At 37.1% G+C, this 27,491-nt stretch overlaps 1 pseudogene across 1 annotated transcript; it reads left to right on the forward strand.

The window, feature by feature from the left end:
• The first annotated feature begins 822 nt into the window (after positions 1 to 822).
• On the forward strand, positions 823 to 26,220 carry LOC149162092 (LOB domain-containing protein 15 pseudogene; annotated as a pseudogene). The gene is made up of 3 exons (XR_016261455.1): positions 823 to 1,501; positions 1,681 to 2,462; positions 25,861 to 26,220. The product of XR_016261455.1 is annotated as an LOB domain-containing protein 15 pseudogene (transcript).
• Positions 26,221 to 27,491: the final 1,271 nt, after the last annotated feature.

Raw genomic sequence — 27,491 nt, forward strand, 5'->3', positions numbered from 1 at the left:
ATTTTAATTTTTTTTTGGTAAATTTGGTAGTCCTCCATCTTTATCATGCCCAATATATTACTTGAATAAAGCTGAAAATTGAACCAATAACTTTACATCAAAAAATACCTTGATACCATCTATCCAAACCTATAAACAATTTCATTTAAATTTTAAATAAATTAAATTACCATAAATTTTCTCACAAAAGTGGACGTATGATTATCAGATCGAGCCATTTCGTTCTCCTTGCGCAGCAGTTGAACCCGAATTTAATTGTTTCTATCAATCAAATTTCAACCTTGATTTCCAAAAACAATTGACAAGGTGGTAAAGTTATGCCCACTGCAAAGTCCTAAGGAGTTTTAACAGCAGGTGGGCTTAATTGAGGTGTCATGAATAGATGAATCAATCAATCACAGAGCTTCTTCTTCTTCCGATATTAATTGATAACACGGAATCTACCCAGTTTCCCAAAGTGACGAAACCCTTTGAATAAGTAATCCCTGCCAGCATTAAAATATTTTGTCCACAGGAACAAGTTCCTCTCGTCATATTAATAAAAAAACTACCAACATTGAAGTTGATGTTGGTCAACTTGATTATTTTAGCACTTGGATTCCCTCGTGAAGCTTCGCCCGATCTTGATTTCTGCAATTTTCCATCCTCGACGAATGACGGCTAGTTGGCATCGTAAACTCTCCTGTAAATTTGGACTTTTACCAGATAGGCATTAGGTATTTCAACCTTTTCAATGAATTGCATTGCAGCTTATTGGACAGTAAGTTTGACGGCATATTTTTCTAATTCTTATTCGTCATCGTCATGTTGGTGAATCTCTCCAGATTTTTCCTTCCAACCAGGCTCGAATTTTGGCAGTTTATCTCGCCTAAGCTTCAACCTTCTTTAGAATGGAGGGACTGGGATGTTCATGAGTTGTTTATTATATCAAGCCCCAGCCAGTTTGGGTTCAGAAACTGTGGATAAGTTGGATAGAATATTGCAATAGGTTATCATCAAAATCCAGGCATGCTGCTTGCTAGTTTTCTTCTGGTTTATAGTAATTAAACAAATAAAAAAATGCCCTCCTTTTAGAATCTGTTTATCTTAATCATATCCACAGCTCGGCCTTTTGACGCTACAGATAGTCATTGTGGATTTGCACTACTAAACATTAAAAATAAGTTTAGTAGAGTTTTCATGTTATGTTTTATCTGTCTTACACGTTGCAGCTTCTGCAAATCGATAGAAGAAGATTAGATTTGCTGGGACCGTCACAGATCTTAGAATCTTACCATACGTATGAAATAAAGGCTTCAGATCTGCAAAAAGACCAGCGTTAATGGCCGATTAGGGTTTCTTTGAAGCAATGGTTTTCGTAGTGTTATTGGTCGATCAGGGTTCCTGTATTCGTTTATGATTATATAGAATAATTATCTTCCCTTTCCGTTTTCTCTGAGGCGTAGCGGATGAAATCGATGAGCACTCCAGTTGGCGTTCATTGATAAATATCAGACTTAAGGTATTGATCATATGTTGTAATTTTTTCTGAAATCTCCATGAATAACCTCTTCCATGCTGTGCACAAAAGTAGAATAGAAATTTGTAAACTTCTTTGGTTTTCTATATAGATTTCAGATTCTAGTTGTCTCCGTGTGAAATTTACTGAGGAATGAATTTCGATTTCAAATTTGTGAACAGGGATGGTATTAATTCGTTTGGAACACTTTCATCTATGTGGTAATTGATTGGGTCAAGATATCAGCAGTTTTTCTATAGCAGTTTTAGAGCTCCAAATTTATGAGAACTTATTAGTTACGGAACAGTTTTAACTGATTTAGGTGTTTTGGAGTTCCAACTTTATGGAAACTCATTGGTTTAGAAGACAGTCATCAATGTCATAACTGATTGGGTCATTGGGTCAAGTTACCAGCAGTTTCCCAACTCCAAATTTATAAGAACCCATGGTATTATGATTGGGTCAAGTTACCAGTAATTTCCTAACTCCACATTTATAAGAACCCAGGGTATTAGTCTCTAATACTTGAGTGTTCCAAGCAAGGTATGCTGCTTGTAACCCCTAATACATATTGATCTCATGATCAGCCCTCTGATATACAAAGTTGTCTGCAATCATTGCTCAAGCCTAGATTGTTTTTTATATGTTTTAATGATCTAGCAAAGCCTCTCTGTTATAGGCCTGATTCTTCGAAATTACATTGATGCGGGCAACATATTTTTCTTTCGTAGGCAAACTGGTAAAGATTGCGATTTTGTGAAGGAGAGGAAGTGATTCTGTGAAGGAAATGGTGGGTGGTCAGAAACCTCTAAATACATCAACCCCCTGCGCTGCATGCAAGCTGCTCCGACGGAGGTGTGCTCAGGAGTGTCCATTTTCGCCGTACTTTTCCCCTCACGAGCCCCAGAAGTTCGCCTGTGTTCATAAGATATTTGGAGCTAGCAATGTCTCCAAAATGCTCATGGTGCACTTCGAATCCCTTATTGTTTTGACCATATGTTTTCTTGAGTTTGCCTCGAATTTAATTTAATAGTAGTGAATGTTGATTTGAGATTTAATCATGCATAGATTTACATGAAGAAGAATTTTGAATAGTTTTTAGTGGGGTTCATGTTTTCTAAATAAATTTGGGACGGGAACTACTGGTTTGGAGCTAGAACGAAGAATTCAATTCACTGGAGATTGAGAACTGATGGAAGTTTCTTCCGAATCTAAGCCATAATCAACATGACAGAATTCGTTCCTGCTGTACATTTACGACTGCGAATGAACCAGAGAAAACTCCTGGAAAAACATGGCTACTATGAATAGAAAAAATTCTTAACAATATTTGTCTTAAACCCAATGATCTTTCCACCTAACAAGATTCGTCTTGAAACCAGTGATCTCTCCACCTAACAAGATTCATCTAAACCCAGATCTCTTAGGTCTAGAATGATCCAAACTTCAGTTGAAGCCTCAAATTTTTACTATATTTCTGTGTTTACACACAAGTTAACTATGAAATTCTATGTGACTGGTCTAGCTTCGTGATTTAGTTTGCATTAAGGCACAGGTCAAGGTTCAAAACCTTTATCAAACGTTTGTGAAATATTCTTATGAAATCAGTTTATTATTAATGCAAAGGCTTGGAGGTTCAAAAATTTCAATGAATACCTAAGAAACCAAGTACAGTTTTGAATTACTTAGGTAACCTAGATACTCCCCAAAGAACCCACAAGTCAGAATTTTGTTTTATAACAAACATTTTAAAGAAACCTAACCTATTGGACTCCTCTTCCATCCAGGGTGCAGAATACCTAACTTCTAATGGGGCAAGCAAAAAAGCCCAGCAACACACAATGATAAGGATCCCTGAAGCACCTTAACCAAACTTGACATTGTACCTAGTTCTTTGGCATTACTGCATACGATTATCCCGCAATTCCAGGATCCTGTAGAACCACAGTAGTAAGTAGTAACAGACGAGATTCCAATGTCAACGCGTTTCTGCCCAGAACCTTCACCCTGACAACTGATGAGGAGTTTGACAGATCGTGACTGTAAATTTATGTACTTCCCATATAGGGGACTAGGGAGTTGTTAGCATTATTGGTCACGAAAACTTATTTAATTTTATTTGGTGACGTGATGGATACGGATGCCTATAACTTAAAAGTGACAGAAACAGATTGTCAAATGTATGATCCCAAATACGTGTTGTTGCATATGGGTGAAGCTACCCCTTGCATGTGCGGCAATGACAAATTGCAGCAAAGGTTAAGCATTATATATAAGTTAATAATTATCTTATTAATTAAAAAATAAAGAAAGTTAAAAATAATTTTGTTAAAATAAAAATAACTTTAAATTAAAATGATAAGGTAAACTTGTATTGTTCAAGTTACTTCTGTTAAGTCAGGGATCAAAATTATTTTCACTCTAAAAAAAAGATCAACCAATTTAATCTTTCTTAACTTTTTATAGATCCGAAATTAAAATAAATCTATGATAATAATAATTAAACTAAATTACTCTACCATATGTGCGGCAAATATTAAACATTATCTATTAACTTAACGGTTCATTTATTAATTTTTTATAAATAAAAATATACTATATTTGGAAAAAAAATCAATCATGTACTTATGATACTTAGTATCTACTAAATTTTTTTAATATTTATACTCTATGCAAGAAAATAAAACTTCGAAAGTTGTGTTGTTCAGCTGTCGAGTCATGCGAGGAGCCTAGGAGGAATGTTTGATATGTGAGATGGATACTTGGCAGTTGGTTTAGCATTAATGTTTCACATCATCTGTCATATCGCTGTTAGACTTTGACTTATACACGGTACATATTGATCAAGGCCTGAGATGCTACCTGCCCTGCAGCTTCATTAGTGCAGTTATCCTATATGTATGACAATAATGTTTAACCACTTTTATGACATGACATGCTAATTAATGAACTCAATGGCAATAATATTAAAACTTTGTATGACATGACCATGGTCCATAACGCGCAGTGCGCACTAAAATTCGAAACATTAATATCAGAAAATTTCATATCAACATAAATTCCAGGCGAGGAAGAACAATACAGGTGTTAGGGGCTATTTATTTTAAATAAATAAGACACTTGCTATCTGACAATGTGTCGCATCAAACCTTAAATCCCCACCATTCTGGTTGATATAAGGTGGCATAAATGTGTGAATCATGTTTCATTTCGGACGGAGGCTACCAGTATACAACAATGACTAAAAGGTACAATATTGGAGGAAAGTTGGATGCATTGCAATGGAAAACCTTATTTCTAATCTTATAGTAATATAAATGCTATTTGACATCCTAGTGGAATAGTCATCTCGTTTTGAGTAACAGTATTTAGAGAGAAGGCTAGGGTGGAGAGGGCAGAAAAGGTACTCCATGACTATTCCCCTCGCATGTCAAATAGCATTTATATTGTTATAGGGTTGGAAATAAGAATCACTTATTGCAATTAAGAAGGCTAGCGTGAAGAGGGCAAAAAAAACACTCCATGACTATTCCCCTCACATTTCAAATAACATTTATATTGCTATAAAATTGGAAATAAGAATCGCCTATTGCAATTAAGACAATCGACCAAAATTATCAGCATTACTTTCCCCATATTATTTCTAAATAAGGACGCAGCTTCAGTGCCCCGTTATTTGTTCTCTCTCATGGCACTCTTCACGCCCGAGATCTCCTCATTTCCTTTCTTTATTGACGATGTGCTTTCAATCACTTCTATGAGAATGTTGAGAGCGACTATCTCTTTGTTTTTTTTACACCATTTTTACTCAACATTTTGTGAAATAGATGGCACATGGATTGGGTGGACGGGAGTGCTTTATTTTTGTTAATATATTGCAATATTATATTATATTTAATTACATTACTGTTGTAGTAGGTCGATAAACTTATTGACTTGTGATGTTAAAGTTTTGTTGGTTTGTGCTTTTTTTTTTTTTCAAACTAGTATAGGTAAATGCATTAAATTTGTTTAATAATTTAAATTTTAACATATATTTTTAGAAGTTATGATTATTAAACACTATAAAGGGTAGTTATTAAAGTGGAATAAAAGTAAAGGAAGGAGAGAGGTTATGGATTTGATTGATTGATTGATGTGGTTCACAAACACTTTGCTCAGTGAGTGGTAGTGAGTAGTCGTCCACGGAAAATCTAGGCTAATCCCCCCTTGGCCTACTGGCAAGACCTAACCCCAAGGACTTCACGTAGAATCGACCATGTGACCTCCCGATGGCGAGGCACGGTTTTTTACCAACTACGCTAACCCTTGGGGCTAAAAGGTTATGGATTTTAAATAGGGTAAGAAGTGATTAATCTGAGGCTATAAGTTGAAATATATAAATTGTTTTGAGGTATAGAATAGTTTTTATAAGATGTAGCACTATAATTCGCTCTTGTTCTTCTCTTGGTCTCTGCCTCAAGTCCACTCTCCTTCATATGTGTTTCAACTTCTCCCATATTGTCTTATTTATGTTTTGAGAGAGATAACTAATATTCTTTTTTATAGAAACTAATTTCTCATATTTTAGCAACTAATCTCCTAAATCCTAGCAACCACCTTAACTCAACAATGAGGTGAATGGCTAATATTAGAATACATCTAATTCATCAATATTTTAAAATGTTTTATTTATATTTCTAAGACTAGGAGAACATGGGAAATTAGGCTTTCACTTTTATTTATTTAAGTGAAATTTCAAAATGGTATTATTTCCCACTTTTACTAAGAAGTCACTAGAAGTTGTCTCAAACTACTTCTCAAATGTTCACACCTAATGATCCATATTGGATCATTATATTATTTTTCATCTACCTTGATGCCTTTAGAGTGGAAAAATTGAAGGAAACATCTTGTTAGGCCATTTGAACGAAGAGTATCAGTTTGGAGAATAATTGGGTTTTGAAAACTCCAAAGCTATTTTGAAGCATTAAATGATGTTTTTTGGGGCCCAAAGACTCTCATTTTTTCAAAACCCCTTGGCTCCATTCTACACAAACAGACCTTTCTAATAGTGCAATTTTTTTGTCAATTGGAATTCGTAGGAAAAAGTCTCCCACAAGCTGACCTACCATGTTGACCACCATGGTACAAGTGGATGCCATGTCAATCCTCATTACTCATGCATATGGGGCTATTCACATGTTGACTTTGAAGGATACTATAGAAGGTTCAAAACTTTAACTCTAGTTAAAGGTTATCAAAGCCAAACCTTTCCTCTAGTTGACTATTTGGCTATTCTTAATATTGGACCACTAGGAGTATGAGTTCCATTCTGTACTATTGTATTTTGTTCCATAGTCTAGCAAAGAAATTGGGAGTGGAATTTACAAAGAAAAATAAATGAGGTTAAGATTTTTTAGTAGCCTTACAAAACACAGATCTCAGATAACTCCATTGAAAATACCTCTTTGTACTTGCACAATTTCCATACTAGAGAAATAGAGAGTAGAGTAGTCTCACTTTCTAGCTAAGTTTTCCCTTGTAAGGGTTTCCCAAGGAATTTTTTGTGTTTACTGTGGGTTATGTGTGCAATTATTCCTATTATATATCTCTTGCATTTCAAGTATTTCAATTAATTAATAATAAAATAAGGTAACTAAAAAATTTGGAATCTAAGGGAAAAATTAGCAGTAAATATTTCAGTAGTTTTATGAGATCTATTGTGCTAAATTGTTTTAGTGGTTTATGCAAAACGCTTTGTACATCACCTAACTTGTATAAGAAGCTCCTACTTGAGCTATATTTATCCATGTGATTATGTATCTAATATCCACCCCTAAACTTAATTTGAAGGGATGTTTATAAGTCCAAGCATATTTTTTGAACTTTTGAAACTTTTCCCTTCCAAGAATTTTGGTAAATACGTTTGCAGTTTGTTCACTTGTGGAATAATGTATATAGTAAATGGTCATGACCTTTACATGATGTTGAATCAAATTATACTTCAGATCGATGTGCACCTTACCTCAATCATGGAATCTAGGATTCTTGGCCTTTATGATAGTAGAAGTGTTATCAATCAAAAGTGGAGTAGCATTCACATTTTTCTTCTACAAACTTCTAATATCTTCCTAAGGCACACACTTTCCCTTGTTTCCCTTGTAGTAGCCACATAATTTTCCTCTATAGTGGAATATACTAGGATGGATTGTTTCCATGATCTACAAGAGAATATTACTAATCCAAGACTCATGAGGGTATCCTAAAGTAGACACTCCATTCTCTTTATCCCCATCAAAGTATATCTTTGAATTCCCAACAATTTTGATGCCATCCACCCTACAATATTTGATTCCAAAGTCTTGAGTTCCCTTCAAATACTTTATAACTCTCTTCATGGCACACCAAATGCTTTCACAATGTTCTTGCATGAACCTTCGAGGTATCCTAATTGAAAATGAAATATCCAATCTAAGGGTAATAAGGTAGAGAATACTCCTTAAAAGCTACCTAGACTTAGTTGCATCCTAAATTTCATTCCCTTATTTTCATGTAATCTTTAGATTTTTTGATCCGGATTTAAACAGGAACGCAACAAATTACAGAGATAACCATATACACAAAGATGCAGCGGAAATAATACTTCATTTCATTAATGGAAAATACTGAAATATGCTTACAAACAGAAATGGCAATAAATTAGCTAGGGCGATGGTAGCTTATCTCTGTGAAGAGATGTGATGGCTACATGCCTCTGAACTGTGTTACAATGAGGCTCGAAGGCCTATTTATTGTTGAGAAACAATGGAAAAACCCTTAACATTCCAAAACCTAACCCTAGGAGATGAAACGCCAAACTGTGGGCCCCGTTTGGGGGTAAGTTGGTACATCAACTTCCCGGGGTCGTAACTTTTGCATATGATCTCCGTTTGACGCGTACAATATCTCATTAGAAAGATCTATCCGAGCACTATCATTGTTGGAACGGGCAACACCAGTCCATTCCATGGACTCGTGTTGGCCCCAGATTCCCCAAAAAACGTCGTTTAGGGCCTCAAAACGGCTCCGGAAGTTCAGGACCCGAAAAACTGCTAAAAATAGTAAGTTGTGCTACAATTAAGGAAACTGAAAATGCTGAGAAAGACAATGGTGGGGGTCCAGGTGGACTTGGCAGGTGGCCACCAATATCCACCTGGATCATTCCTCCCCCCTTAGGAAGCAATGGTCCCCATTGCGTTGAGCTCCTCCATGAGATGAGGAAACTTTTGCTGAACTTGTTCCCTGGTGAGCCACTTGCCCTGCTGAAGGAGTTGGCCTGCTTTGACAACTCGATACAGTTGGATATTCTGTTGGCGAGTGTTCTTGATCTGTGTGTCCATGATCCGATCAGTTGCAGCTTGTTCCATGCAATTTGAATTTAATTCTGTGGGTTTGAGCTGTTCTGCAATGTCGGATGTGTCTAGCAATGGTGGAAAGTATGGCCGAAGGCGGTCCACATTAAATACTGGGTGCAGGCCAAGGAATGGGGGAATGTTGAGCTCAAATGCATTGTCTCCCATAGCCTTAGTAATGGTGTAAGGACCATATCGGAGTGGTCTCAATTTCCGATAGGCTCCAGTAAGGCGTTCCTTTTGCAAATGCAACCAGACTTTGTCGCCCACCTGAAACTTGTGTGGCACCCGATGTTGATCATGTCGCTGCTTGTACTTGGCATTTGATTTCTCAAGAATGTCATGGACCTGCTGGCGAATATGTTGGATGCGCTCAATGAAGCTGGTGGCCTTATCTGTTTCGGACTGGACATGAGCTGAATTCATGTGAGTAGCTGCAAGTGGCATGGCCACATCAATGGGGCATAGTGGCTGGAATCCCAAACCCACCTGAAAAGGGCTATGGCCAGTGGAGCTGTGAAGAGCTCGGTTGTAGCTGTGTTGAACGTAGGGGAGGCTCTCGTCCCATGTGCGTGGATGCTTTGAGTTATACATGCGCAGAATGTGCACAATCATCCTATTGACAACCTCTGTCTGGCCATCAGTTTGAGGATGGAAGGCTGTGGACTTCGTGAGTTTGGTGTCCAGCATTGACCAGAGACTGGACCAAAAGGTGCTGAGAAACCGACTGTCCCGATCTGAGATGATAGACTGTGGGATCCCAAAGTGCACCCACACTCATTCAAAGAAGAGTTTAGCAGTGGCTTCTGCTGTGATATTCTTCTTGCAGGCCATCATAATGGCCATCTTTGAGAACCTGTCGACGACCACAAAAACACAGTCATTTCCATGCTTAGTGGAAGGAAGGCCTGACATGTAATCCATGGAGATGGATTCCCAAGGTCGACTAGGGGTAGGCAACGGGGTATAGAGGCCTTGCTTCTTAATGGTCGGTTTGGCAATGGCACAGGCAGTACATGATCGGATGTACTTCCCAACATCCTGTCGAAGATTCGGCCAATAGAAATAGTTTTGCAGTACTGCCACTGTTTTCTCGACCCCGAAATGCCCAGCAGCCCGACTGTAGTGTGCTTCCCAAATCATCTTGGCACGCTCGCTTGAAGGAACACAGAGGTGACCGAGGTGGCATAATAGGGCATCCTGGAGGTGAAAATCTGCAACCTATCGACCCTCCAAGAGTGTCTGGTATGTGTGGCCGAATTCTGGGTCGCTTTTGTAGAGAAGTGGCCAATCAGAAGTCTCGTGCCCGCAAGAGTTGAGCACGGTGGTTAGCGCCATGATCGGTGGTCGACTGAGGCAATCTGCAACATTATTGGTGCTGCCCTTTTTATACTTGATATTCAAGTGAAACTGTTGCAGGTATGTAGACCACTTCTGATGGCGATCATTCTGCAATTTCCCTTGGGTCTGTATGAACTGCAGAGGTCGGTGGTCTGTGTGGATGACCGTTTCCTTCCCCAAAATGTAATGCTTCCATTGTCGGCAGGCCTGTACAATGGAATACATCTCTTTATCATAAGTGGGGTACTTCCGGACTGTGTCTGAAAGTGTTTCACTGTGATATGCCACTGGATGTCCATGTTGAGTAAGGACTGCCCCAATAGCATAGTCAGAGGCATCTGTCTCGACCTCAAATGGTTGTTGTAAATCTGGTAACGCGAGCACTGGTGCCGTGCAGAGGCGATCCTTCAACTCCCTGAATGCCTTCTGTTGAGATTCAGACCAAAAGAATTTTGCTTTCGCCCCGCCCTTGGTGACTTGACTCAAGGGCCAAGAAATATGAGAAAATCCCAACACAAACCTGCGGTAGAAGTTGGCAAGACCTAGAAAGCTGCGGAGCTCTGTTAGAGTGGTTGGAGAGGGCCAATCCCGAATGACTTGGACCTTGGCTGGATCGACATGCACCCCCTGTTCATCAATGATGTATCCCAGATACTGAACCTCGGTCATGCCAAAAGTGCATTTCTCCAAATTGGCACATAGCTTGTGTTGCCGCAGTGTTTGGAGAACCTGTCGGATGTGGTGGAGGTGCTCTTCCCAACTCTGGCTGAAGATCAGAATGTCATCCAAGTATACTACTACAAAGGAGTTGGTGAATGGCCGCAAGATGTCATCCATTAGCCTCATAAAGGTTGCAGGAGCATTCGTCAATCCGAAAGGCATGACCAACCATTCGAAGAGGCCCTCCTTGGATTTGAAGGCAGTCTTCCACACATCTGAGGGTTCAATTGGTACCTGGTGATATCCTGACTTCAGATCGATCTTGCTGAAATATTTCGCCCCCTTTAGTTGGTCTAGGAGGTCATCAATCCGCGGGATCGGGTACCTATTACGGACAGTGATCTTGTTCAGCGCCCGATAGTCAATACAGAGTCTCCACGTCCCATCCTTCTTCTGTACCAACACTATCGGGCTCCCACAGGGCGAAGAACTCGGACGGATGTGACCTTTCTGCAGGAGCTCCTGAATCTGCCTCTTGATTTCATTGTTCTCCAGAACGGAGCGCCGATAAATTGGTCCATTGGGTAGCGGCGCACCTGGGGTCAGATCGATGGAGTGCTTGACTTGACAGTGCAGAGGAACCCCTGCCGGGGAGGTGAAGATGTCTTCGTACTCCTCCACAATCTTGTCCATCTGTAGCTGCCGTGCAGAGGGACCCCGTTTGGAGGCCGCGGCCACTGTCTTCTTCTTCCTTGAGGGCGTATCATCAGGAAAACAAATTTCCTGGTTTTGGAAATGATCTTACTGCATTGTTTTGCAGTAATCAAAGAGATGGCGGCAGGTGGTGCTACCTCTGGTATCCTGAACAACTTATTTCCCAATGTAATAATAACAGCACGGGGCCTTGATTCATACACAGCATGTCGCTTCCACAAGTATGGTTGTCCTAGTAATACATCACAAACTTCAAGGGGAGCAATGTCACACAATACCTCATCCGTGAAGGGCTTGATGTTGTATGGAAGGCGACACTGCTGGCTCACGCGAAGATCTCGCCCTTGGTGAAGCCACCCAATGGTGTATGGTTGTGGATGTGCTGTGGTCGGTAAGCCCAACCGCTTCACGACCTCTGCCGAAATGAGGTTCTTTTGACTCCCGCTATCAACAATGAACTGTATCGGGGAGCCCTTTACCCACATCTGGGAGTGGAAGAGACGCTCCTCCTCCTCTGGATCTTCGGGTTCATTTTTCTGGATCTTTGCGGTAGCAACAGTGGCGCTGGGATCCGCATCAATGATCTGCTTCCCTTTTTCATACCCCTTATCGGGTTCTGACTCAGAGTCGGAACATGCATCTGATTCTGAAACCTTTAGCTCAGCCACCAGTGACTGCTTGGCCCGACACTCACTTGTGTTGTGAGTGGAGCTCTTATGGAACTCGCACCATTTTCCAGTGTCCTTTCTCGGCTTCGCGATGTTGCTCTTTGCTTGCAGCTTCGGCTGGTTGTCTTGGGCTGTCCCGCCTTGGCTTTGTCCTTTGTTCTGTGGTTTAGGGGCACCTTTCCCCTGCTTTGGATTCGCAGATCCAAAGTCTCGCTTCTTTTTTTTAAACTTCTGCTCGACCTTGACGGCATACCGGTATGCTGCGCCGAGCGAGGGGATGTTTAGGAACTGTATTTCTTCCTGGATGTACTTGTGCAGGCAGCCACGGTATTTGAGTATCAAATGTTGCTCCAAATCCTTGATACCCAACTTTGTGCGAAGGGTATGGAAAAGATTGGTGAACTCCGGCACGTCTTGGTCCCTTCCCTGCCGCAGCGTGGTCCACTTTATGTATTCATCCTCATAGCTTCCGACAGGGTAGTACTGCTCCTTGATGGCATCCCGGAACGAATCCCAGGTGGGTGCGGCTGAAAATAGTGAGCCAGTACTTTCATCCTTCTGCTCGCAGTAGGTTTCCCACCAGTCCTTGACGTGGGGGGTTGCTTTGAGAAGAGCAAAAACAATCTTTTCCCGACTCGAAAATTCATGAACAGAAAAATAACCCTCTAGCAGATTTAACCATTTATCTACGGCATCGGCGTCTATCTGACCCTCGAATATGGGGATTTCAAAATTAACTTGTACCTTAAAGGGTGTGGCGTTTCCAGAGGAGCTGCTGGAAGCCGATGCGCCGCTTCTGGGTAGCCGCTGAAGGATCTGCGCTGTCCATCATCGCGTTCCGTTGTCGCTCGAGCGCTTCTTCGAGCAAGATTTTGATGGGATCTCCTGCCCCCTCGTCTTTCTTCTCATCCGCCATGGGAGGCCGTCGGGATTTGCGAGGCTGGTCTTGCAAAGGTTCAACCAGTTCAAGCCCTAACTCCTTATATCCCGACCTTGTTGGGGACATGCAAAGAAAAACAGAGAAAAAGCAGACCGCTCTGATACCACTGATCCGGATTTAAACAGGAACGCAACAAATTACAGAGATAACCATATACACAAAGATGCAGCGGAAATAATACTTCATTTCATTAATGGAAAATACTGAAATATGCTTACAAACAGAAATGGCAATAAACTAGCTAGGGCGATGGTAGCTTATCTCTGAGAAGAGATGTGATGGCTACATGCCTCTGAACTGTGTTACAATGAGGCTCGAAGGCCTATTTATTGTTGAGAAACAATGGAAAAACCCTTAACATTCCAAAACCTAACCCTAGGAGATGAAACGCCAAATTGTGGGCCCCGTTTGGGGGTAAGTTGGTACATCAACTTCCCGGGGTCGTAACTTTTGCATATGATCTCCATTTGATGCGTACAATATCTCATTAGAAAGATCTATCCGAGCACTATCATTGTTGGAATGGGCAACACTAGTCCATTACATGGACTCGTGTTGGCCCTGGATTCCCCAAAAAACGTCGTTTAGGGCCTCAAAACGGCTCCGGAAGTTCAGGACCCGAAAAACTGCTAAAAATAGTAAGTTGTGCTACAATTAAGGAAACTGAAAATGCTGAGAAAGACAATGGTGGGGGTCCAGGTGGACTTGGCAGGTGGCCACCAATATCCACCTGGATCATTTTTCTTCATTGGAGTAGAAAGAGAAATACAATAAACCGTGCCAATTTGTTCAAGAAATCTCCAATGTACTTCTATTTGGAAATATATACATGCTTTGAATTATGAGATACTTCAATGCCCAAATAGTAGTGAAGATGTCCCATGTTTATGATCTCAAATCCCTTCTTTAATTCTATCTTTATGGATAAAATATAGGATTCATTCCCTCTTATCAAAAGATCATCTACATACAACAAAAGATATACAAAAAAAATTTCAACTTTCTTGGAAAACAAAGTTTCATCATCTAGAACAAAATGCTTGAAATTGATTTTAAAAATATTCTCAATTAACTTCTCATACAACATGTGAAATATTTTCTTTAGGCCATACAAAGACTTGATGAGCTTGCATACATTTTTCTCTTGCCCCTCCACAATAAATCATTTTAGTTGATACAAGTAGAAATTCTCTTTCAAGTCCTTGTTCAAGAAGGTTTTCTTCACATTCATGTGATGTATCTTCTACCTACTCTATGTATCCAAAGCCAATAGTGCACGAATGGTAGCCCCTTTTTTGTGGGGGAAAGGGTCTCTTCACTATATATGCCTCATTTCTAAGTAAATCCTTTTGCCACAAGCCTTAGATTGTGCTTGGTAAGTGAACCATCTTTTTACTTGTTATATACCTAGTTGTAACGAATAGATTTGCTTCCAAGTGGAGGTTCACCAACTTCCATGCCCCATTCTTGATGAGTACATCATAGTCCTTCTACAAGGCTTATTTCCACTCATCATGAGAAGCAATTTATTCAAAAGAATTTGGTTCAAAGTTAGTAGAAAAATTCAATTCAAAATTATACAAAACATGTATATCATTTACATCACCATGATATTGTCTAATTGAACTTTGAATTTCTATCTTTCCAACCTCATTTTGAATGAAGAATTTTAAATGTCTTTATGAGCCACTTTGATAGGCTTTAATCAGATGGTCTAGGTTTCTCAAGTGATTATATGGTGTTGAATTCTCATCAAGGTACAACCTTTGATTCCTCTCAATCACATCTTCCAATTGAACATCCCTTTTGATTGGGTAAATGGATCGTCTTCATTAAGGGAAGATGGAACTTCAAAAGGGGACTCCAGAGATTGATTCAATATAGTGACCCCACCTTCAAGATGCGCAATATCATTATCAAGATCATAATATGTCTTTACGTTGGTGAATCTATCTAGATGATCAAGTTTTCACTCAACAATTTTGTCATCCTTGGTGGATTCAAGAAAACTCACATATTTGGAAAGAATAAATATCTTGTTTAACTCATTGTAAAGATGATATGCATTGGTGGTGTTCGAGTACCCGAAGAAAACTCACTTTTGACTCATTGCACCATGATTGTTTATTTTATTCTTAATAATTAAGTCATACCAAGTGGATCCAAAAACCTTGAGCAAAATATCATTATCAAGCTCATAATATGTCTTTACATTGGTGAATCTATCTAGATGATCAAGTTTTCACTCAACAATTTTGTCATTCTTGGTGGATTCAAGAAAATTCACATATTTGGAAAGAATAAATATCTTGTTTAAGTCATTGTAAAGATGATATGCATTGATGGTGTTTGAGTACCCCAAGAAAATTCACTTTTGACTACTTGTACCATGATTGTTTCTTTTCTTCTTAATAATTAAGTCATACCAAGTGGATCCAAAAACCTTGAGATGCCTCATTAACAAAATGTGTCCATAACACATTTCATATGGAGTCATGTTTCTAAGAACATGATATGGACACCTAATTTTCACATATATTGCACAAAAATGACATCAGCCCAAAACATCCACTTCACATTTATGAAAAATAGAATTGAACATGCCATGCTCAAGTGTCTTATTCATTCTTCCTACTACACCATTTTGTTGAGGATTGTAAGGCACATTGGTTTGATGGTTAATCCCATGTCAATGAAGATAAATTTTAAATCATTTGAAATACATTATTCCTTGCATTATTAGTATAAATAGTTCCAATATGAGTTTAAGCTTCAGTTTCAATCCATAGATGAAAATTTATGAATGTTTCAATGCTTGATATTTATATTTCAATAAATAAACCTGACACCTGTTAGTTTTGTCATCAATTAAAGTCATGATATATATATATATATATATATATATATATATGTTGCCAAAGGTATATGGAACATGCACACAACCACATAGTGTATCAACTTTAGCTTTCTATGTGCTCTCAAAGTAGAATCATGAAATAGTTTTTTGTTGTGTTTTCTAAGGATGCGGGCTTCATATTGATTTAAGTTCCTTGGAATGGAGGGAAAACTAGAAGCAACATTTTTCTTCAATACATGAATATTATCATAATTGATGTGCCCAAATATGGCATGCTGCAAGAGACTAGATGATAATGTATCTTCATCATGGCCATGTAAAAGATATGCATAATTCTATGCCAAAGTAGATGTCCCTTCTAGCTTCAATCATTTCTCATCCCCCCATCCCATCATGGAAACCATGTTATCAAAATAACTCATTATTTCAACATTTCCATTGAACAAGTGAATGGATAACCTTGATGTTGAGTATACACAAGAGATTGTAAGTTCCTCCACAAGACAGGAAGATAAAGAACATCGTGCAAAATAAATTTTTGGAATCTAGGCAATTTAAGCATTATTTATCATAGTGTGGAAGGGTTGTTTATCATTCTAAAATTGTCTAAACCAAGTCCGGCCAAAGAAGAAGGGGGAACTAGTCACTATTGAATCGATAATGTAAATCTTCCCACCCATGAAGATGAAGAAATTTGGAAAAAGTATGAAAGGATTATTTATTGTCCCAAATCGCCTAAACCAAATCTAACCAAAGAAGAACTCAACCCATTTGTTTCCTTCATAATAGCCCCAATTTTATTATCTCAAAAGATATGAAAGGTAATTTAAACATTTTGATCTTCTTACTTCCTCCTCATATGAAACGCTCGTCAAAAACATTATTAATGCATTAATCAATTTGGTCACAAAATATATAAGATCATATTCTCTATAACCTTATATTCAAAAGTGTCTTATTCCTCATAACCCCCAAACACTAATGATTTATGAGAAACTAAAAATTCATAAAAAAGGCATCACCTTCGAACCTGTAGTCAACACTATAGGAGCCCCCACTGATGTTTTTTCTCACTTGCTAACAAACTTTAGTCCTTCATTAGAAAAACTCCATCCTTCATTAATGATTTCTCTTCTTTTATTCAAAAAAAAGGAAGCTTCATTTGGATCATTGAGTCTTCACTTAGTTAGTCTATGTTATAGCGCATATGTTCATGGAGTATTAAATAATACCTCTAATATCACTAGATATAAATAAAAATATCTTGAAATCCTTTTGTTGAATCCCCCTACCAACACAAATTTCTATTAAAAATAAAACCTATTTTTGATAGATATATCCTAATTTTACTGAATACCCCTTTCTTTACCTCCAATACTTATAAACCCCCTATACTCCACATCTCTCCCACCCCCAACCAATACTTACAATATATTGAATCTACTTTGCACAATTTGAAAACCATTTTCATGAATGAGTATGATAAGATATTGGTTAACAAGGTGAAGCCCCTATTATCTGAATGAATAAGACATTATGGTCAAGTTTGGTGTTGTGTCCTTATTATTCAAAATCTCAATTCCTAAATTTATTTACTTGATCTCTAAAATGGTTGACCCTAAAACTTTGAAGACCTATTATGAACAAACAAAAGATACAACCATAAAGATCTTATTTATCCCCATTGGTGGCTGGTATTTTCATGGAAAAGTTTGAGATACTGGCCTTAAACTCATGGAATCTCAAACCATATTTGTTAGTTTTGATATGTTAATGATACATTTGTTGTTTGATCTAACTGACACTCCTCCCTCATCACATTTTTCAAACATCTTAATCACATTTACCCCCCATATTCAATATACCATGGAAATGGAACATAATAATTCTTTGCATTTCCTGGATTTTCTCATCTCTTGATGTCCTAATTGTTCCTTTACTTACCAAATTAATAGAAAGAAGAAACATTCTAAACAATACCTTCATCCCTAGTCCCATCATCACCTAGACAAAAAGAAAAAATTATTTTAAACACTCTTATTACTTGAGCCATTAAAATCTTAGGAGAAAGTGAAATCCCATTTGACAAAATCCCTATTTTTCAATGTTACTTTATCTCACAAATCAATCAAGATTTCCACTCTCTCTAAAAAACTCTCTCCTCTTATCCTCGAGCTCTCATTTTTATACCGTATACCTAGGGAACTATAGATTATATCTCTAAAGTTTTTGTTTAAAAAATAACAAAACCCATTTTAAACCATATAAACCTTTAAACAATTATTGAAAATTGTTGGATATTGGATAAACCCTCCCCGCGTGTTTCACGACATGGACTAATTGCCTCTCATGGATCCTTATCTCTGGCGATGCGATCGTTGACTAACACCTGTAGATTTTGGTCTAACGTCAATCATGATTCCTAACAAATGGTATCACAACATAGATCATGAGTTCGATACACATGCAACTCACGTTGGTGGGGAGAGTGTTGGACATTGGATATACCAACACTCCCCATGTGTTTTGTGACATGGACTAACTTCTTCTCATGTATCCTTATCTCCAGCGACGCGATCATTTACTAACACCTTTGGTTTTGGTCTAACGACAATCGTGATTACTAATAAAAGCTACTAAGGATAATTCAAACTCTATGCTCGGCCTTGGAGTTTATCAAATTATTTTCTCCCTATGGAAAATCATACATTAACCAAATTGACAAATCATTCAAAGCCCATCTTGAAGAACATATTGCGGACATAACCCACAACCACATATTCAAATCAATGATTTCCAAGAACTCCTTCAAATGAAAACATCTTATTTGCTTCAATCACACCATAATCTCCCCATTTCCCCCCTTTTACACCTTCTGCATCATTTGAGAAGCTTTCAAAATTGGAAAACACCCAAATAATTTTAATTGAGATGATGTCTATAAACTAAGCTATTCTTGCAAGCCCATTATTCATTGCCTTGATCACTAAGCCTTTTATGTTTATAATTTATTCCATTTCTCTTCTTCGAAGGCCTTGACATCTTCAATATTTTTATTAATTTCTCATTATCTCTCGTGAATTATTCTTACCTTTTAGCCCTCTCTTTCTTACTCCATTTTTATCCTCCCTTAAGAATATTTTTTATATTTGTTGATTAATTTATTATCAATCGATGAGAAATATCTTTTGGATCCATTATATAGGTTTTTTCTAAAATCAATTTTTCAAACTAACTATTGTGGTCCATCATTGAGATTATAAATTTATAGTTACTTATGGACTTATTCCATCAAATATATTTATTCAAAATACTTTTGATTTCATAATCATTCCTTAATGGCCAACTTATTTTTATAATTATTAATTAAGTATTTTTGTTTACTTGATCTCCGTTCATTTTCTTTGACAATGATATCTTCCCTCGATAATAATATTTTTCATCCATCCTATTGATTCCTATTTATACGCTCTTTTCAAACACTTAAGCTTCATCTATCCTTATAATAAGTAAAGCATCCACTTGAAACATTGGATGTTTCAAAGCTTTTTACACCATTTATTTTCCAGAAAGCTCAAAAAACAATGAATAAATGATTAACAATAAAACTACAAATAACTTTAGTGTACCAATGCACAATATATTTTGTACATAGTGTTGTCACGCACTGCATTGTGGATTTAAATTGGTCAAGGTTGCCCAAGAGCAGTGAAATTTGGAGTCATTGTCTGAGGCCACAGAAGATGTCAGAGCGCGATCAACCCCCTTCCAATGCCTAGTGCTTAGAAAAAGCTTCCCAATGGTATATATAAGTCCAAAAATGGATTCATGGAGCAACAGTTAAATAACTTTGAAGATTACCATGCAAAAACCTATTTAACGAAGAAAATTGAATAAGTATGAAGGCAAATCGCAATCGGAGGTCGGGGGGGGGGGGGGGAGCGGGCATAGTGAATCACGCAATCCCGCATTATCAGCACATCGGTGTATCCATGGGCTGACACTCAAACCTTTGCGGGGGCTTATCTGCGATATAACATTGTATCACTAGGGAAAGGCTAAAGCAATGTAACAAACGAAAGCTAAAAAAAATAGGAGTGGGCCGCCCCCCTTCTCTCCCCCACATGGTGCAATCCCACATCACAGTAGTCCCGCAGCTCGTCACATTAACAGGTTGTAAGGACTTCAAAGACTTTGTGGGGGTCGATTTGTGATATAGTGTCGTATCGCCAGGGGAGGGCTATAACGATTTAACAAAGGAAATGCCCGCAAAACCAAGGCAGACGGCCCCCTTTCTCTCTCCTCCATGTGGTAGTACGGAAAGTGACGTAGCGATATGGATGATGACATGGAAGAGGGCACGTGTCACCCAGTTTCACTATTTTCAGGGGCGACATGGGACTATTTCTGGATGCCACATTTCACCACTCACAGGTTGACATGTGGCAATGATGACGTCAACAGGTTCATCACAATCGGCGATCGATGATTGTGCAATGTAAAGCTTCTCTTCCATTGTGTTTCCTCCTCGGCTGCGATTGTGATAAGGAAAGGGACCGCCCCCCTGGATGTGATAGGTGATGTGTTTTATTATATAAGGACCTCGCATCTGGAATATCGACCCACCCTAAAGAAAAGGGTAAGGGGCTTTCTGCTCCAGCCTGCGATTGCGATATGTGGGCACTCCCCCTGGATGCGATAAAGGATTAAGGCATACTTCTCTTCTACTGTGTTTCCTCCCCGCTGCAATTGCGATAAGGAAACGGACACCCCCTCCTGGATGTGATAGGTGATGTGTTTTATTGTATAAGGACCTCGTATCTAGAATATCGACCCACCACAAAGAAAAGGGTAAGGGGCTTTCTCCTCCAGCCTACGATTGTGATATATGGGCACTCCCTCCAGATGCGATAAAGGATTAAGACATGGTTTATAGGGACCTCACGTCTGACTATCAGTCTGCGCCAAGGAAAAAGCATGGAGCTGGGTAAAACAGTGTTGAAGCGTCGATATGCGGGAGAAACCGATAACAAAGGAAAAGGCCTCTAGACACAGGTTTGAGGGCCTTAGTGCCTGAGGGCTAAGCCCCTACTCTCAGTCATATGAGGAAAGGAACATGAAGTGCTACGATAAGGGGGGCTAAAGGAGAAATCCAAAAAACCCCTATTTTCGCCTGTTTTAGAGGAAAAATCCTGCACCTGCATGAATGTGTTGTTTCCATGGAACACAGCTCACCCATCATGTCAAGGCATAGGTTTTGCAGTACACATGCTTAATGGGTGGATGGGCCAGTAGCTAGGAGACTTTAAGGGAGCATGGTGCAACGATGGAGCGATACACGAGATTTAGGAGGATTAATGGTTCAGCATGGGGCCTCATCCCTATGCATGGAAAAGGACTGCAAAGGCAAGCGCTTTCAGTTGACCCAACCCCCACTTCACAGAACAAGGCATCTTAGCAGTAAAGGCAGAAGTGAGAGGGGTAGCTGAGTAACGCAAGAGGCCATACCATGACCAAATTACAGCCTGAGGCCGATGCGATCATAGGATAGGCACATAGACTTTCATTTATTGTTCTGTCGCGTTATTTACTTAGTTTTATCCTGTAACATGCTTTCCTTCCAATGAGGCAATCATTTTTGTAATACCTTTTGGGCTACAGAGCCATTCAGGGCTGATACAACTAGTCAACTTGACAACTGAGTCTAGGGATAGGCATTGTAGGTTTTAACCCCGTACAGAAATTACCTGTATACGAATTCTAAATCATAGAAAAATAAACAATGCGAGAGCGTAACACATAAAACACATATACACAGAGATTTTCCCCTGGATCCCAAAACCGGGACTATCAGCTTGATTTTTCATTATATTCCTTTCAATGTTACAATACATATATATACATGCCGAAGCATCCAATACCATGGACCGAAAACTAGTGTGTCCAAAACCATGGACCGAAAACCATAGGTAGGTTCGCCCAACCTAATATAGGGTCCAAAAAACGTTTTCGACCTCGTAGAGGGGGGCTACCCACCCCCCTCAAACCCCTGGGACAGGGGGGTTGCCGCCCCCCCTGTGACCCCCCCGCTGCGCAATCGGCGCAACGAAGTGGGGGCTCTGCCCCCCCTCTAACCCCTCATTTCACTACATGGGTTAGTCGTGGAAAGAATATAACACAACCCAACAGACATTTTTGTTGTAATGTAACTTTTTGCTCCCCTCTCCAGATAAATAGGGGAAAGCAAGAATTAGAAAAGGTTCATAAATTCTAGAGAAAACACAACATGTTATAATTTCAGACTACATTTCCTTTGCAATACAGATCTTTTCATAATATCAAGGAAACAATGGTGATTCCCTCTTCAAAGGATTACAATATGTGTTCCCCTTTCTCTAACTCATTTTATGTTCAGGCTCCTTCCTTGAATTCATGTAATTATTATTGCTAGATGTGTTTCAAGCTCCCTCACAGATTCATTAATATGTATATGTTAATGCAAATGCCTGTAGTTTCACAGATTCATTTTTTGAAGATTGTTTATGTATATGCCTTTTAGGACTATTGAGATTAGATCTTTAAATTTGAAGCACATGAATCATAGCTTTCAGTTCTCCCTTCATTCATTATTTCTGCTTGTAACCCAAATAAGCATAGAAATCCTTACTTCCCCAAGTTCGGTGTGTTGAATATAGAAGTCTTGAAGCCTTATGCTCTATGTGATGGGTTACTATTCTCTCTTATCCTCTCTCACCCACTCTTCAAAAGATTATTAAGATGTAAGACCTTGAAACTCTTGGCCTCCACTATATTTATGCTTATTTCTGAGATTTGAACTAGTGAAGAAGTATCACAAACCTATGTTTTGTTTCTTTGGATTAATGAACCAACCTATTTCTTATGTACATGTGTATCCATAGATAATAAGTGTTGTCTACAGTTTCTCGTAAATTGTTTGAGACACACCATTTTAGATGTGCCCAAGCACTGGTCTTGAAGCAATCCAAGCATGGAAAATTTTAGGGGCTAATGTTCGCCCAGTGGGCTAATTTTCCATGATTTTTCCACAAAAAAGATTCGCCAATTTCCCATTTTATAAAAGATGATTCGCCCAAATTTTAGAATATAAAATTATTTTGCCTTAAAAATCGCCAACATTATATAAAGACTATATATAAAATAATTATAAATTTGAATAATTTTACAAATATATCAATAAACATTTATAATTTGCATATTAGGGATTAGTGAGATTCGCCAATGTTTTAAACTTCAAGAAAATTTTCCATCCTTAAAATTTTCCTTGAATCCAAGGTTGTCTCTCGGAGATACAACACATGGGATGTTTAATTTGCGATCTTATAAATCTAATGTTGGTATTATTAATGATGCATCACTAATTTTGTTGAGTTTCTCTAAGTCTTTAATGACTCACCACCTAGTTGAGACTTGCAAGTTGAGATCTATATTATAACGGTCTCCTACTCATTTGTAATTATCCAATTTTAATTAATAAAAAACACATTTCTTTTTTTAGTATTATTTTCATGGTTATGGTTTTCTTAGGATTTATGTGAATGTCCCTTAACCTCTCTTTTTTCATTATTAATTTTTTTCTCAAATATTAGTTACTCACGATAATTTGTATTTAATTATAATGATGTCATAATAATTAATTACTCATCAAAATTATTAATTATATTTATTAATAATGTACCACTAAATTAAAAAATAGTTTATTGAAAATTATATTATAAAAAATATTTCATTCACTTAATTTTTTCCTATATAGTTCATGAACCTTACCTTAAAAATAGGTGATTACTACCTCTATATAATATTTCCTTCACTTATATTCATTCAAAACATATTAATCTTTTAATAAATTATAAAGATATTCTCATCGGCCTTTAAAAATTTGTAGTTGCATTCATTAATAATTCACCACTAATTTAAAAAATTGGTTTTTTATACTTGTATTACAAGAGATAATCCCCTCGATTGTACTCATTCAAAACATACTAATCTTTTAATATATCATGGAGATATTTTCATCTTCGTTTTAGAATTTGTATATTCAATGCATGTATGTTATTTGGTAGTTTGTGTATTACAAAGTTAGCATGTCAAAATGTGTGACGAATCTCAGCACAACCAAAGTTTTTGTGCAATGCAGATATAATGTGTTTATGGCACGATGATAATTATTATTATAATAATTATTATTATTATGTTATGGGTCAGAGATGGATTATTATTAGTAATCTTAAATTTAAGATGATTTTTTTAATGTGGTTTATAAATTTCAGAAAAGAATATTTATATTAAGAAGATTTATCTAAAAGGAACATAATTCCGAGGGTGTTTAGAGAATTGAATCTTCAAAATAACAAAGATGTTTCAATCATGGGGACTCAATCAATTGAGTTAACCTTTCTTCATATTTTAAGATGATATTATAATAAAACTTGATAAATTAAAAGAGATTATAATTATTTATATTTTTTATTAATGTATTTAGGGGTCTATCTTAAATACTTCTTTTTATTGGTGACTAGTATGTTCATGGAATATTTGTACCAAGCATATCCATCCTAAGGTTTACCTCAATCACTAAGCTTAACCCTTTGAGAGAATTAAATCCATAACCTTTCAATAACAGAAATATTTTAATGATAAAAACTAGACCAAGTGAACAAAACCCTAAAAATAATAGCTTATAATTCTTATTATTATATTATTCCATATTAATTATTTAGTAAGACTTTACTATTCATTAACTACGAAATCAGTCTATTTCATAATGATAGCAACATTATGTTCATTATTCTTTAAAGACTTCATATATACTCCATATTATCCCAGCTAAATATATTACACAATAATATATACCATTGTGCTTTTCCATGTCATATAAATAATCAATTGTTCGATACTACTTAATATGGGTATGATAAGGCTTGTGTCAAACTAGTAGCTAAAACAGGCAACACGCAGCAATCACAGATTATTAAGAACAGATCACTGGTAATAACTCATAAGCATTGGTTACATGTTTATACGCATTTAACATAGGTACTTTATTAATCTCAAGCAGGTACACTGATTCAGGTTGTTTCCATGAGTAACATCGATATTAAGCATAGATCATCAATTGTAATAACTCACAAGCATTTGTTACATGTTTATACGCATTTAATACAGGGTTCTTCATTAGTCTCAAGCAGGTTCAATACTAACATTACACTGATTCAGGTTGTTTCCATGAGTAACATCGAGCAGCTTACTATAAGAACGTGTCCATTGAAAGAAATTTTAATTAGATTTTTATTACATATTTAGTTATTTAGTTGTTAGTTAAAATTCTACATAATTGTAACAAATTTATCATTTCTGCATATCCAAATGTAATTGGAAAATATACATTAATCTAATTGTGTTAACCCATCGAAGATGAAAAAGATAATTCATCAAATTTTCATATCAATTTTTACATAGTTTTGATAATATCATATCAATTTTTAAATATTCACGATATTAAAAATTAATTTAATTTAATTTTGAATTTTTATATTGGATATAAAAATTCAAAAATTGAAAATGAGTAAATATAAATAATCCTTCGGGACAGGTACACAATGTTGCAAAACCACTGTTGAAAAACCGGAATGTTCTAGTTCGAGAGCTAAAATTCTTTCAAACATTGTTGTGATCATATTTTTAAATACAACTGAAGTGGATGAAGTATCTTATATTGATTTCTTATAGACTACATTCATCAATACCTGGTTTCTCTTGTTGTTATGTAGGAAGTTCCAGAGAGCCAACGATCAGACACAGCAAACAGTCTTGTTTACGAGGCCGACGCGAGATTAAGAGACCCAGTCTATGGGTCTATGGGTGTAATATCCACCCTTCAACACCAAATCCAGTCTTTACAGTCAGAACTCAATGTGGTCAGAGCAGAACTTGTAAGATACAGGTGCAGTCAAGACCAGAACGCTGTCACAGCTACACCTTCAATGGTTAACATACGTGGGTATCCACCAGTCTCGTCAAGTCTTTGTTCTCAGGCAGCGTCCGAATCTGTAGATTTTGCAGCGGTTTCTCCATCAACCACGTTAACAAATATGTCTGATAATAAGGAATGCCTCTTTTCCATAGTTTAACGTACACAGCATCTATATATATATTCATATATATATTCATTCTCAACGTTTATATATATATATTCATTTTCAATTTTCCTACTCATATTACTCTTTTTGATGCATGCAGGGTACAATACGACCATGGAAATCATAAAACAATTGAGCTGGCGTGCTCGCTAAATTTCAATTTCATAAAACATGCCAAGTACCTGAGAGAACCATTGAATCAACGCTTAGTACCCTCTGACCTAATACCAGTTATAGAGAGACAAAAAGACGAACAGACGAAATATACAGAAACGAGGTAACGCTGAGTAACTGCACTTAGCCTTTGGGCAACATCTATTTTCGATCTCTACTTATGTAAGAGTGTACAGAGGAAAATGTGGTCCGTTTATTCTTCCAAACTCCATAGAAAATTTGAGAAAATATCAAATCTCGTTCTTCGTCATATTTTAATTCGATGGAGGTGATTGTAGTACTAAGCTTTTGAATCCATGGTTAAATTATATCACCTTTGTTTTGGAAAAAAGTTAGACTAATATTTACTTATTCTACGACCATAATGCAAGTGCAACTGTTAGATTCTATCGTCAAATTGCAAGGTATACTTTACAGCCATGGATTTATATTTGATCTATTCAAGGTAATTCAAATATTTTACGAAATTGAAACAAAGTGATTATGTTCATTCCATGTCAACTTAATTGACACGAACAACAAAATCACACTCTTTTATTCAACCAGCTTAGAAAATCCCATACATTCGTTTTGCTTTCTACAAATAACAGTTTTCTTTATCCGTATAATCTCATAAATAAATTTCATATGTTGATGGATCTTTAAAAACACTTTGTTGCATTCTATATATGTCTATTTATTTATAGACACCTATAATATTTCTCAATAATGCAAAATCATACAAAAATTAAATTAATTTATTATAATTACAATAGAAAGTTTTAACCAAGCTTTGCACACAATCTGTGCTCTATGATGATTTCAAGTAGTTCGCCTTTTTAATGTCTTGGCCTAAAGGACTCAATTTAGCTATTCACGTGTGCTAGTAATGAATGATTTCTCTGACCAGTTGAAATTGCATGAGCCTCTTATGTTGTGAATCTTATTTTTTCATTGAGTTTTTTAATTGATTATTTTGTTTGGACTATAAATCATATTTGCTGATTCGAAATTGGTTGACAAATAAATTTTAATGTATTTATAGTCGAAAATCTTTTCAATAAACTTGATATAGATCACACAAATTTAAATTCAACTATTAACTTTCA

The sequence above is a fragment of the Pinus tabuliformis genome, chromosome 5_2, assembly GCF_031772625.1.
Source record: "Pinus tabuliformis cultivar Carrire ecotype Pingquan chromosome 5_2, CPIR1, whole genome shotgun sequence".
NCBI classification, from domain to species: domain Eukaryota; kingdom Viridiplantae; phylum Streptophyta; class Pinopsida; order Pinales; family Pinaceae; genus Pinus; species Pinus tabuliformis.